Source organism: Stegodyphus dumicola, chromosome X1 (genome assembly GCF_044657685.1).
Source record: "Stegodyphus dumicola isolate Sdum_Otavi_A_Nest chromosome X1, ASM4465768v1".
Classification (NCBI taxonomy): domain Eukaryota; kingdom Metazoa; phylum Arthropoda; class Arachnida; order Araneae; family Eresidae; genus Stegodyphus; species Stegodyphus dumicola.
Genome location: NC_140780.1, coordinates 259,122,151 through 259,135,695, shown reverse-complemented (window position 1 = coordinate 259,135,695; position 13,545 = coordinate 259,122,151). Strand labels below are relative to the sequence as shown.

Here is a 13,545-nt window from a genome sequence, read left to right as displayed (position 1 = left end):
ACCTCATGACAGAATAATAGTTTATACGCTGCCTAAGGATGAGCTACCTTTTTTATTTTGTGAAAGGTTGGCCAGGTTAAACTGCGGACAAGTTCAAGGTTAATTTAGAAATTATGCTAGTTTCATTGCTAATTAATCCTGTGCATCTAAAGAAAATGAAGTGCATTCATGTTTTACTTTTAAATCCAGGATGTCATAATATTGAATTTTATTTTTAAATCCAGTTTTAAGGATTCCTTAACTAGAAGTAAAAGTGATGCGCAAAGATGTTGCAACTCATTTTCTCAAATTTGTTTTCTTTCATTCATTTCTTGAAATAAAATTTAGATGAATTTAAAGTATAAATATAAAGACAGAAACGCAACAAGAGCATCATTATGAAGCTTTTATTCTCTCCTCTTTGCATCCTACATTTTCTATTTAAGCATAGAAATTAACTTCCCAAAACAGTCGTCTAATCTTAAATACTTGTAACTGTGCATAATTTCTTGCACTTCCAACCTAACTGGTATGGATGATGTATCAAGTTTGCATTGCGGAAGCATATGAAAGTCGTTTTAGTACCATGATTTTCTACAGTATGTTATAAAATTTCGGTTGAAGAACTTGGTTTTTTTTAAGAGCTTGTAATATCCTACATAAATGTATAACATTAGTTTTTAGCTTTCAACTGTTATAATTAAGATTCGTTACAAGATTTATCAGAAATCATGTGATTTACTTGAGAAATATGATGTATATCTTAGTATCATCGTCCATTTTAATCTCTTGAAATGTTTATTATCAATTAATCAGTTTTATAGCAACGGATGATATGTAAAAAACGTATTTGTAAAATGCGTAATTTAAGGAAGCAGTCATACCAAATGAACTCAACTTTTTGCCGTAAATGTGTGTGTGTGTGTGATTATGGCAAAGCCTCGAGGGCTATCTGCCTAAGAGGAGGGATGCCTTCGTGAAGGACTTTCTAAGGGAAACTGGCTCGTATACACGTTACACATGGGGAAAACCACGAAAACGCCCATGCAGCCAGCCCGTTCGCGGGATTCGAACCTCGGACCGAACTACCAGTGTTCAGCGACTTTACCGCTCGGCCGCCTTTTTGCCGTAAAAGTTAGACGGAACGTTCATTTAACCAAAAGTATCTATGGCACTGTATAATGTTCAGTAAGTTCCAAATTTTTCTGTTTTCTTTTACTCGAAGAATGTATCCTTGTTTATGAAATCTGAGAGCTATGAAATCTCAGCAGAGATTGAAACCTCGAAGAGTTAGAGAGGGCATAAAACAAGAATTTCCAGCATGCAGTGCAAGATTAATAGGAAGCATTTTATCTAAAGGGCATAAAAAATACAGGAAAATGGAAATTACATTTGTAGGAAGGCACTGGAGAAAGTAAGAGCAAAAAGAAAAGAAACGATTGCTTGGTGTGATCGAAGCAAGACTTTTGGCAGTAATCAATCAATCAATCTTGCACTTTGTTGTTGCAGCGAAGGGAAAGAGATACGAGCTTGTCTGTTAAGGTTGAAGTTCGAAGGAAGAGGAGTGACGTGCGTTGCGCATTTGAGCTGGAAGATGTAAGTATTGCTTATCGAAGCGTTACTTTCTAGAAGAGGAAGTAAGGGGTCTAGTAAGAAAGAGGTTTCCAAATATTTATATTTAACTTAGGGAACTTATGTCGCTGGTATTTTTGGCTGCTTATGTGATTTCAAAGAAAAATAAACCTAGGGCACGGAAAACTTGTAAGGAATAATCGAATCTGTCTGATAAATTTATGAAATTTGTTTAAAATAATATTTAATATACTTGCTAACAAAATCCCGTTCCGTAGTATTACCTGGTTTAATTTCATGTGCTATAAATTAGAACATGTATTATTCTCTATTATACTTAGCTACCACCATAAAGCCTCTTATTATACAACTTAAATATCTTAATTTGTGATAATTTTCTTCTCTTTTGCTAATCAAGGAAGAGGTAGCCAAGAAGATCTGTTTTAAAAGAAATAATCTGAGAACAAAATCATTTATTATATAAAAATTTTATTCCAGGATTTAAATTTCAGGAAACACTGACAATAGATACGCATCAAATTCGTACTGTTTAAGATATAACTGTATGCAACTGTATGCAGATGTAAGTGGTGTTAGAAGAACATAAATAGGTTGCATATATTTTAAAAGAATTGAAGGGAATTAGAAGAAAATTCACTACTAGATATATACATTTTTATCTTATTTTGCGCCCAGTTAGTTCCGACGAAACAGATTGACTAGTGTAATGAAAAAAGGCCTTTAATTATATAAATTTTCATGTGTTATTAACATCAGTAAGATTTTCTTCGAATTTGTTTTCTTGGTGCTCCAAAAAACTAGATGGAATAGGAATGAAAAAGCTCTTACTTATTAGAATGTTTTTAAGCTCAATAAAACTCTCCTTGTAGTTTTCTCCATTGAATCTTATGTATCTATTCTTAGGGTGAACTTTCTGTGAATAAAATAGATAATTGAAAACAAAAATGAGTGATTTCTTTATTGAATTAATTTCAGAGATATGTGCGTTGCATGCATACGTGTTCGTAACAGAGTGAATGAACACTAAATTGATGATAGCTTGATAAAATTAATTTTACTAAAAGAAAAACTTCACTGTTCTGGAACTTTCCAAAATTATTCCTACAGCTCTCTTTCCAAAATTATTCCTACAGCTCTCACAATATCACAGATTACAATCAATAGTTACACTTCAATCTACCAAGAACGTTTAACACGATGCAGTGCAAAGCACATCTAAATGGCGAAGCTCTCAATACTCCGAAGTCGCTCTGAACTAACAACTACTAAACTGATACTTTCTCTCATTTTATATAGCTCTTCCCTGGCCACCCAGAAATATCTAGTAATTCTCAAAATTATTAGAAGCATGTAAGGGCCAGATACAGATACAGTTACGTAGATCATCAATTAATTATTCAGTTGCAATATACATTACAGAGACCGTATCAAAATGTCGCCACGTTTGGTGACTTTGCGAGATTTCTTGGCAAAGTCACTCTTTCGTTTTCGGCAACGAAAGACCCATTTATGCATTACTTCGCTTCTTTAGATTTTCATATTAAAATATAAAAAATACAAGAATTTCACATATGATTTCGCTAAAATTATGTATATATTTACAAAATTCGTAAAATGCGGTTTCTTTTCTGTCAGCTTCGGAATTCTCCATCTTAACCAAATGAAAATTCATCTGAGATACTAGAAGACAATATTCTGACTGCAAACATACTGAAGATATCTCTAGAAAGCATGATTCTTAAGTATACATAGTTGAATTTTCGAAGCATACATTTGCATTTCTTTCCAATTCTCTTAGCCAGATAGTGAAATCTTCACAATTATTTATATTTAATCTAATTTCGTAGTGGAAGTTTTCGCAAGGAGCTCGGGATATTTTAAATATGTCTTAGAGGAGACTGGGTGGCAGATAAATTTCTTCCATCTTACAATATATTAAACATGTTATAAGGTATTTCTCCCGCTTTCTTAGCATACCTTTGGGGTGTAGTAGTCAGTACGCTTGACGCGAATTCGAGATTTCATTGGTTTGAGTCCCATCAAGGGCATTGCTCATTTTTCATCTTTCCTGCTTTTAAAAATACCTAATGTCTCTACAGTAGTGCCCGAACTAAAAAGGTGGCGGATAATGATCTCCACTGCCAGGATTTGGCGATTGGGCCCCCCTAAACTCCATTTGCTCTTTAAAAGGCAGAGTATATAAGGTATTTCGCCCTCCTTCTTAGCATGCCTTCGTGGTGTAGTGGTCAGCACACTCGACGCGAATTTGAGAGCTCCGTGGTTCGAGTCCCGGCGAGGGCATTGCTCATTTTCCCCATCCCCTTGCTTCGAAATAACCTGATGTCTCTACAAGGTTAGGACACGAAAGCGCAGCAAAGGTCACGTGACACAACAGAAAGTAATGCTGGAAGCCCGGTGGTACGTTCTGAAAGCATTTTTGTCTGTTGCGATGTAGATGTGCACTTACAGATGGGAACGAATACGATGGCAACTAATCAAACATTTACAATTCTGTCCCGAATTTATTTGGATGATTTTTTTTGTACGTAATAACAGAATAAATGACTGTTTTCTCCAAAACGTACGTAAGTAGGTGTGTATGTCTCCTGCATAACTCAGAAATGATTAGCCTTGTGTACCTTCCTTTTTTTTTTTTTTTTGTTCTTGTGTATTCTCACCATTACGATAATAGACAAAACCTGTAACAAGTTTAATATCATTTGAAATGCCTTTCTACTATAATCTGATTAAAAAAGAACTCCATAGCACAGTTACCTATCATAAAATTAAAACTACGGCGGATATCCTGCAAAGAAGTTTCACTGCAGCTCATGGAAGACCTCAAATTACTACCAATATATTTTACAACAGATTTTCCAACCCTTATGCATTGCCTAAATTTCACAAAGCGCCAATCAAATTTCGATTTATAGTTAGCACGACCAGAAATTATATGAAAAAAATAGACCAACTACAGTTTTACTAAAATATTGTTGTGTGCGTACGGGTTCGTTATGAAATGAATGCACAAGTCCGATGAAAAATGAACAAAAATTTATTATTATCACAACAGAAATGCTTAAAATTTCTCAAATTATCATGCAGTATCACAATATCTCACAGTAGTTATCTTTTAACTACTTAAATGTACAATAGAACGTAATTCAAAACAGCTAAAGAACGCTAATCCGCGAATTCGCTATAATCAACAACGGCAGTTTTCTAAACAACAACAAACTAAGCAACTACTACAAACTGAGATGTTTTCCTCCTTTTATAAGATTTTAAAATCACGCGCTAGAATTTTCCAGTACTTTCTCGAAATCAAAAAGAGATATTTATTTATTTAACGCACGCGCTCTTGTATTTTTAATTTTTCCGGCTTAGCTTTCTTTTAATATTCGTCACGCGCTGCACTGCGCGAGAAATAAAACCATTTAATTTATAATTGAACTAACATTAGCTTTTTTAAATACCAAATTCGTAACACTGCCCCCTTCCTAAGGACTGCACGTCCCGGGCAGTACAATCCCTGGACAGGAAGCTAAACTTACAACTGTGGCATAAATGCAACTGAGGCATAAACATTACATTACAATATCAAACAATATAAACAATAAATGCAATAACTAACTTAATCAAATGCTATGAAATACTAAATACAAAACAAATACTAAATACAAATCAAATACTGAATGCAAATCAAATACTAAATACAAATCAAATACACATTTATAAACAAAAAGGACCATGGTCTGATACTATTTACAATTATTTACATTACGTACTATGGCCATAGTAATGAGCTGACCTGTCGTAAGAGTTCGAAGACTCACGGATCCGAACCACGACGTCATTCGTGTTCAGCACTGTATATGGACCATCCGAAGGTGACTGTAATTTAGGACTCAGTCCTTTTCGTTGAATCGGGTTCCACAACCACACCTTGTCTCCTTTGTTGGATCTCTGTCTAGTAGCTCTTGTGTCGCATCTGGTCTTCATTTTCTCCGTCGCCAAGTTGACTCGCTTTCGTGCAGAACGGTGCATCCCCTCAAACCGGGCCTGGGCGTCTTGGATGTGTTCCTCAGGCGATGAAGGCGCATCCGTAGGGCGACTAAACAGGCGGTCACAAGGCAGACGAAGGTCTCGACAGAAGAGCTTCTGGGATGGAGAATAGCTGGTAGTCTTGAGTTTCTTTTCGACCCTGGTATGATTTCGGCAGCTTCCCGAGCTCGATCTTTCGGACAAGGCGTCGACATTTCCAGGCGAGGATCCCTTTTGAGGATGGATAGTCATGCCATCAGATGCTGAAAGCAGCTTATTGTTTTTGAAATCTAAGGAAAAATTGTATTTCCTTAAAAAGTCCAATCCGAGTATGCATGGATCTGTAATATCCGCCACATATGCCGTGTGATGGTAGGCGGCACTTCCAAACGTGATGTTTACGTTTAACTTCCCAATTATGTCGATCTTGTCACCAGACGCAGTCTGAAGGGTAACACAGGATGGCGTCCAAATAAGTTTATCTTTAAACTGTTCAGCTAAATCTTTCCTAATGATGGTAACATTAGCTCCCGTGTCAATGATCATATTGCAAGGAACTCCATCGATATTCCCATTGATGGACAGTCCGTTATTGTTGCCACTCACTATAGAGATCTTAAGCGCTTTAAAACAGGGTTTTTCATTATCTGGCAACCTCCGTTCCTTGATATGGTCATTAATTTGTTTCCTGCGTCGTTGCTCAGAAATTGTCTCAATTTTCGTACCCTGGGGTGTTCTGCAATTCTTTCGTACGTGGCCTTCAGCTCCACAGTTCCAGCACTTTGGTTTCTTGTCAGTCCTTTTCCTTCCCGTGGCATTTAATTGTCTGTTTAAATCGTATGCCTTATTTTCCGTGCTCTGGGGAGTTCTGCAGTTCCTTCGTAGGTGACCTTCAACACCGCAATTCCAGCACTTTAGGGTCGGTTTTGTCTTAAAGCATTCACTGGTCTTGTCAACTCATCCGTTTCATTATCCGTGCCCTGGGGTGTTCTGCAATGCCGTCGTAGGTGACCTTCAGAACCACATCTCCAACATCTTACAGCCACTTTGTTCTCACTGCTACTCCGTATCAAAGCATCGACTTGTCTGGATAAATCATCTAAACGAGCCATCAATTGGTCCCCTGGGTCGTGGATTCGCACAGCTCTGACTGGGTAGCGATCCCTAAGAGTTGCTTGCTGGGCTGCCTCCAATTTCACGGCGTACAACAGAGCGCTTTTTACATCCTTTACATCTGCCATTCGCAGTGCTTTCTGTATTTCAGGGTCCCGGATGCCATCGATGAAATATTGCAGCGACAGAATTTCCCTCGTTTCTCTCGGGCACTCCGTAAATGCGAGGTGGGACAGCCTTTCAACATCCGTGGCGAGTTCCTGGAGTGATTCGGTGGGCTTCTGTTGACGGGATTTTAATTGAAGCCTGCTGTAGTCCTTTAAACACTTCTCCCCAAAGCGCAACTCCAAGGCGCCGGACAGAGCTTCGAAATCTAACCTTTTGTTTTCGGGAAGAGTCTGAAGGATATCCGCTGCGTCGGCTCTTAGAGAAGCGGCGAGATGACAGGCCTTAGCTTGGGAATCCCATCCATTCGCATCCGCAACGATAGAAAATTGTGTCCTATACACCTGCCAGGAGGTCTTCCCATCATATGTAGATAGTTTCAGAACGGAACGAGCAGGCATCGATAAAAATTTGAAACCTTCAGAATTGTTTCCTACCGTCGCTATGCACTTCTTTAGGCTGTCAACTTCTTTGGCGACGGCAGCAGAAACCCTATCATCAATTTGTTGTTCGACGGCAGAAACTCTCTCTTCTATATGTTCTTTTACAGAAGAAATTCTTTCTTCTACTTGTTCTTTTACCGAAGAAACTCTTTCTTCTATTTGTCCAACTTTAGTTTCAACCGCGTCTATTCTGCCTTCCATAGCCTCAAATTTATTTTCTATTACGCAGGTAATTTCTCTTTTCATTTCGTCCTGACCTGCTTTCATCTCATTTTTAAGAGATTTCATCTCTTCCTTAACGGATTCCTGGCCCAATTTCATTTCTCCTTTAACGGATTCCTGGCCCAACTTCATTTGTTCCTGTGCCGCTTTCATTTCTTCCTTGAGGGATTCCTGGCCCAATTTCATTTCTTCTTTAAATGAGGCAAAGGCTGATATTAAATGCCTTAATTGCTCTTCCATCGCTCTTGTTATTGGCATTCAAATCCCACTTCTGACACCAAAAATTGTTGTGTGCGTACGGGTTCGTTATGAAATGAATGCACAAGTCCGATGAAAAATGAACAAAAATTTATTATTATCACAACAGAAATGCTTAAAATTTCTCAAATTATCATGCAGTATCACAATATCTCACAGTAGTTATCTTTTAACTACTTAAATGTACAATAGAACGTAATTCAAAACAGCTAAAGAACGCTAATCCGCGAATTCGCTATAATCAACAACGGCAGTTTTCTAAACAACAACAAACTAAGCAACTACTACAAACTGAGATGTTTTCCTCCTTTTATAAGATTTTAAAATCACGCGCTAGAATTTTCCAGTACTTTCTCGAAATCAAAAAGAGATATTTATTTATTTAACGCACGCGCTCTTGTATTTTTAATTTTTCCGGCTTAGCTTTCTTTTAATATTCGTCACGCGCTGCACTGCGCGAGAAATAAAACCATTTAATTTATAATTGAACTAACATTAGCTTTTTTAAATACCAAATTCGTAACACTGCCCCCTTCCTAAGGACTGCACGTCCCGGGCAGTACAATCCCTGGACAGGAAGCTAAACTTACAACTGTGGCATAAATGCAACTGAGGCATAAACATTACATTACAATATCAAACAATATAAACAATAAATGCAATAACTAACTTAATCAAATGCTATGAAATACTAAATACAAAACAAATACTAAATACAAATCAAATACTGAATGCAAATCAAATACTAAATACAAATCAAATACACATTTATAAACAAAAAGGACCATGGTCTGATACTATTTACAATTATTTACATTACGTACTATGGCCATAGTAATGAGCTGACCTGTCGTAAGAGTTCGAAGACTCACGGATCCGAACCACGACGTCATTCGTGTTCAGCACTGTATATGGACCATCCGAAGGTGACTGTAATTTAGGACTCAGTCCTTTTCGTTGAATCGGGTTCCACAACCACACCTTGTCTCCTTTGTTGGATCTCTGTCTAGTAGCTCTTGTGTCGCATCTGGTCTTCATTTTCTCCGTCGCCAAGTTGACTCGCTTTCGTGCAGAACGGTGCATCCCCTCAAACCGGGCCTGGGCGTCTTGGATGTGTTCCTCAGGCGATGAAGGCGCATCCGTAGGGCGACTAAACAGGCGGTCACAAGGCAGACGAAGGTCTCGACAGAAGAGCTTCTGGGATGGAGAATAGCTGGTAGTCTTGAGTTTCTTTTCGACCCTGGTATGATTTCGGCAGCTTCCCGAGCTCGATCTTTCGGACAAGGCGTCGACATTTCCAGGCGAGGATCCCTTTTGAGGATGGATAGTCATGCCATCAGATGCTGAAAGCAGCTTATTGTTTTTGAAATCTAAGGAAAAATTGTATTTCCTTAAAAAGTCCAATCCGAGTATGCATGGATCTGTAATATCCGCCACATATGCCGTGTGATGGTAGGCGGCACTTCCAAACGTGATGTTTACGTTTAACTTCCCAATTATGTCGATCTTGTCACCAGACGCAGTCTGAAGGGTAACACAGGATGGCGTCCAAATAAGTTTATCTTTAAACTGTTCAGCTAAATCTTTCCTAATGATGGTAACATTAGCTCCCGTGTCAATGATCATATTGCAAGGAACTCCATCGATATTCCCATTGATGGACAGTCCGTTATTGTTGCCACTCACTATAGAGATCTTAAGCGCTTTAAAACAGGGTTTTTCATTATCTGGCAACCTCCGTTCCTTGATATGGTCATTAATTTGTTTCCTGCGTCGTTGCTCAGAAATTGTCTCAATTTTCGTACCCTGGGGTGTTCTGCAATTCTTTCGTACGTGGCCTTCAGCTCCACAGTTCCAGCACTTTGGTTTCTTGTCAGTCCTTTTCCTTCCCGTGGCATTTAATTGTCTGTTTAAATCGTATGCCTTATTTTCCGTGCTCTGGGGAGTTCTGCAGTTCCTTCGTAGGTGACCTTCAACACCGCAATTCCAGCACTTTAGGGTCGGTTTTGTCTTAAAGCATTCACTGGTCTTGTCAACTCATCCGTTTCATTATCCGTGCCCTGGGGTGTTCTGCAATGCCGTCGTAGGTGACCTTCAGAACCACATCTCCAACATCTTACAGCCACTTTGTTCTCACTGCTACTCCGTATCAAAGCATCGACTTGTCTGGATAAATCATCTAAACGAGCCATCAATTGGTCCCCTGGGTCGTGGATTCGCACAGCTCTGACTGGGTAGCGATCCCTAAGAGTTGCTTGCTGGGCTGCCTCCAATTTCACGGCGTACAACAGAGCGCTTTTTACATCCTTTACATCTGCCATTCGCAGTGCTTTCTGTATTTCAGGGTCCCGGATGCCATCGATGAAATATTGCAGCGACAGAATTTCCCTCGTTTCTCTCGGGCACTCCGTAAATGCGAGGTGGGACAGCCTTTCAACATCCGTGGCGAGTTCCTGGAGTGATTCGGTGGGCTTCTGTTGACGGGATTTTAATTGAAGCCTGCTGTAGTCCTTTAAACACTTCTCCCCAAAGCGCAACTCCAAGGCGCCGGACAGAGCTTCGAAATCTAACCTTTTGTTTTCGGGAAGAGTCTGAAGGATATCCGCTGCGTCGGCTCTTAGAGAAGCGGCGAGATGACAGGCCTTAGCTTGGGAATCCCATCCATTCGCATCCGCAACGATAGAAAATTGTGTCCTATACACCTGCCAGGAGGTCTTCCCATCATATGTAGATAGTTTCAGAACGGAACGAGCAGGCATCGATAAAAATTTGAAACCTTCAGAATTGTTTCCTACCGTCGCTATGCACTTCTTTAGGCTGTCAACTTCTTTGGCGACGGCAGCAGAAACCCTATCATCAATTTGTTGTTCGACGGCAGAAACTCTCTCTTCTATATGTTCTTTTACAGAAGAAATTCTTTCTTCTACTTGTTCTTTTACCGAAGAAACTCTTTCTTCTATTTGTCCAACTTTAGTTTCAACCGCGTCTATTCTGCCTTCCATAGCCTCAAATTTATTTTCTATTACGCAGGTAATTTCTCTTTTCATTTCGTCCTGACCTGCTTTCATCTCATTTTTAAGAGATTTCATCTCTTCCTTAACGGATTCCTGGCCCAATTTCATTTCTCCTTTAACGGATTCCTGGCCCAACTTCATTTGTTCCTGTGCCGCTTTCATTTCTTCCTTGAGGGATTCCTGGCCCAATTTCATTTCTTCTTTAAATGAGGCAAAGGCTGATATTAAATGCCTTAATTGCTCTTCCATCGCTCTTGTTATTGGCATTCAAATCCCACTTCTGACACCAAAAATTGTTGTGTGCGTACGGGTTCGTTATGAAATGAATGCACAAGTCCGATGAAAAATGAACAAAAATTTATTATTATCACAACAGAAATGCTTAAAATTTCTCAAATTATCATGCAGTATCACAATATCTCACAGTAGTTATCTTTTAACTACTTAAATGTACAATAGAACGTAATTCAAAACAGCTAAAGAACGCTAATCCGCGAATTCGCTATAATCAACAACGGCAGTTTTCTAAACAACAACAAACTAAGCAACTACTACAAACTGAGATGTTTTCCTCCTTTTATAAGATTTTAAAATCACGCGCTAGAATTTTCCAGTACTTTCTCGAAATCAAAAAGAGATATTTATTTATTTAACGCACGCGCTCTTGTATTTTTAATTTTTCCGGCTTAGCTTTCTTTTAATATTCGTCACGCGCTGCACTGCGCGAGAAATAAAACCATTTAATTTATAATTGAACTAACATTAGCTTTTTTAAATACCAAATTCGTAACAATATTTTAAAAATTTCTCTATTAAAGTTGCACAATTTCATCTGGATAGTAAGTAATAACAAAACGATTCTAAAAGCGCTTGGCACTTTAAAGATTATAAATATTTTTTGTTGAGACTTTGACAATGTATACATGGCTCTTCCGTTGCAAGAAGTCTTTGACACTCTTTTAACTCTACGAAATTTATTTCCACAAATTATTCCCAAAAAAGAAGGCCAGTTATATTTAAAACGTTTTTTAAATAACTACATTGCATTTAATAATGCTTTTTTTAAGTAAATTAACGGTATCCGGATGGGAACTAACACAAGTTCAGCGATCTGTAATTTGTAGCCTTTCACCGAGGAATTTCAGTTCCAAGAACAGTTACCTCAAGTACAACATTCGTATTCGTAATACTTAATGCCATACATACGCAACTCCTTAGAATAAAAATATTTGCAACAATGTCGAATACATACAAGAAGAAATCACTAACTTAATCAAAATTCTCTTAGAGAATGAAACACATCCATTCAGAATTTCTATAACTTTAAAGTAAGCTGGTATTAACTACTTTTTAAAAATTTCTCACCTAAAGCAATATGATAATTATTACTTAAACCTTAATTAGAGGTAATAGTTGGATGACTACGATAAGAAATTTAATGTAAAAGGTACAGGATCTAGTTACTTTTCTTTTCAATTATTATATATACTATCTTTTTACTATTTTGTAAATTTAATAACTGGCAATTCTTCTAGCTTTTACTGAAATAAATGGGGCTTCAAAGACGTATTGTACCCCGATTACGTGAAGATTTCTATCTTTTATAACATATATTTTTCCTTTTCCGCAACTTTGAGCCAGTATTATTTTAGCTTTTAAGATTTTACAGAAGACAGCATCTTTTAGATATTTCTTACGCCGCCATTTTGGAGAAGAAGATCATCTTCCTCGTAGGTTATAATTTTTACAGACCGCACCCAATGTTTGACACTCCGCACACAAACAAAATTTAGAGGATAGGGAAATTTGAACACCTGTTTAAACACTTAATTCTGCGATTGGGAACTTATCGCATACTTTTTCCAAGCACTACAATTTTTTGCTTCTCCAGAACAGCTTTGAATTCGACAAGGAACACAGTTTGGTTGTTTGAAGAATTCAGTCAATTTTCGTTTCGATGGTCACCTTAAGATTTCAAAAGTTTGCTTTTTTTTTTTTTTTCTAATGGGTTTTCTGTTTTTAGCTGTTCAATGGTCAGATTAGATTTCATTATTTAAAGAAATCTCCATGAAAAGTTTTTCGTTTTTTTTTTTTTTTTTTTTTTTTTTTTCAGTTAAAAGTTTTATTTAGCATAATCGGAGGCCACCCTTTTTTTTTAGTGTTGTTTAATGACCAGTTTAGTTTATAGTATATTTGTTTTGATCTTTATTTGTAATTGCTTTTGAATTTCGAATTTGTATATAATGGTTTTAGGCCAATTTGTATTTTCGAATGATTGTTTTACATAATGTAAAGTTATCTGTTTTTTTAATGTCAATTTGGCACAATGATTTTTTTTAAATTCTTTTTTCCAAGTGTTTCGAAGGCGTGAATGGAAAATTTTGATACATTCTCGATTTTTCGGTTTTATATGAACTTTAATGTTTTAAATAAAAATTTAATTGATTCTATTTTCCCTTTTTTATATCAAATGAACCAGGAGAGTGAAACACGTTTTCGAAACATATTAATCGACTTTTATCATGCTTTAATTCATTTTCCCTTGATGAGTTCTAAATTCGAATTTCAGTGAAAGAAGATTAATTTTTATATTTTTATAATCTTATATATTTTTCCTTTCGAGTTTGTTCTACTATGAATTCTTATTTTAATTTTGATTTGTTTAGTTATTTGATATTGAACCTCCTATTCACGGTTGCAGTTATCAATATTGT

General features: G+C 37.3%; 1 protein-coding gene and 1 non-coding gene across 2 annotated transcripts in view; both read left to right on the top strand.

Annotated features, from left to right (window-relative positions):
* Positions 1–13,545, top strand: part of LOC118187953 (uncharacterized) — a 562,718-nt gene that overhangs the window by 127,980 nt on the left and 421,193 nt on the right. The window lies entirely within an intron of this gene.
* On the top strand, positions 3,801–3,873 carry TRNAS-CGA (transfer RNA serine (anticodon CGA)). Its single transcript has one exon. It is a non-coding gene; the product is annotated as a tRNA-Ser (tRNA).